We start from the raw sequence: 1,495 nt of genomic DNA on the forward strand, positions 1-1,495 counted from the left end.
ACTTGTATGCCTTCTTTTGTATCAATGTTAACAATTGTACATAGTGCTGATCAACCTTTGTAGAGAATAGTTTATACAGCATATTCTATTATTGCTGATTCTCAGTGATCTATTGTTTAAGAGAAGAAGAAAAATAATTTTTTTTCTATTTACACCTTATATTTTGTTATGCTGTTGACCCATGGCACTTTAACAAAACTCTGTGGGTTTTGCATAGCTGGTCAGTCATGGGGAATATAAACAGTTGCACAGAAATGAATTTGCACCTCCTCCGTTGTGTTTTCCTACTACAGATTTTAGAATCTTTTTCCAGAAGACTTTTGAAGAAAGCATGTCCAGTCATTCTAAAAGAAAAATGCCATACATGTACAGTCAACTTCTTTTCTACAAACCCATATTTTGTAACACTAAGTATTTTCATTCTTCTGCACCTTTTCTGTATTAGCAGTATCAGAGAGAACCCATTCCATGCTTGTGATAATTGTAAGTGTTGAAAGTAGGTGTAAATAGCAAACTTTATGGCTTACAGTTTTGAAAAAAAGGAACAAAAAAAGAACAAACATGTATCTGACTGATACTGCCGTGGTTCAACACCAGGCCTGGAGATATTCTCTAGTGAACGATTGTATTTTTTGTTCATTGTTTTTTGGGGGAGGGTTGCTTTATTATTATTTTTTGTAACATGGCTTTGTAAATAAAATAATTTATATGTTTGTAAAAAAAGAAGAAGCTTGCACAATGTATTTTTATTACCTTTCCAAAGGAAAAACAAATTTTATCAGGGAAAGCTCCCCCCTTAATAGTGTATCATGCAATGCCCTATATAATTATTGTATTCTCCTCTTTAGTACTTCTGGTGGTGGTGGTGGAGGAAAGTGCTGTCAAGTCACAGCTGGCAACTCCAAGGGGTTTTCAAGGCAAGGGATGTTCAGAGCAGTGTTCCCTCTTAAGCTGTGCCTTAACATAGGAAGCCCCACTCAGTAGCAGTCTGGAGCCACGCAGGGTCTCGCACTGCCCATTGCAAGATTATAGCAGTTATATTCTGCTCAGGATGTGAACTGCTCTGCTCAATAGGAGGAAAAATTAGAGGGAACATTGGTTCAGAGGTGGCTTGCCAGTGCCTGCCTCCACATCACAATTCTGGTATTCCTTGAAGGTGTCCCATCCAAATACTTGCCAGCCTGAGTAGACAGTACTGAGTTGGATGGACTGATGGTTTGATTCAGTATAAGACAGCTTCAAGTGTGATGTGAGTGCATGCACAACACACAGAGCATAGGATGGTGAATGGGGAGGGGGGCGATCAGGGCCGGCTCGCCCACTAGGCGAACTAGGCGGTCGCCTAGGGCGGGCCGGCCGGCCCTCAGGGGCGCCAAACTGTGCCCCGGCCCCCCCACGCCAAAAGTCCCCCGCCGCCGCCCTAACCAGGCAATTGCCACCGCCATGGCGGCTGGCGAGCGAGCAGAGGCGGGGAGGGCCCCCCCCCCGCCTAGGC

This window comes from Gekko japonicus, unplaced genomic scaffold, assembly GCF_001447785.1.
Source record: "Gekko japonicus isolate JY-2015 unplaced genomic scaffold, Gekko_japonicus_V1.1 scaffold5, whole genome shotgun sequence".
Classification (NCBI taxonomy): Eukaryota; Metazoa; Chordata; class Lepidosauria; order Squamata; family Gekkonidae; genus Gekko; species Gekko japonicus.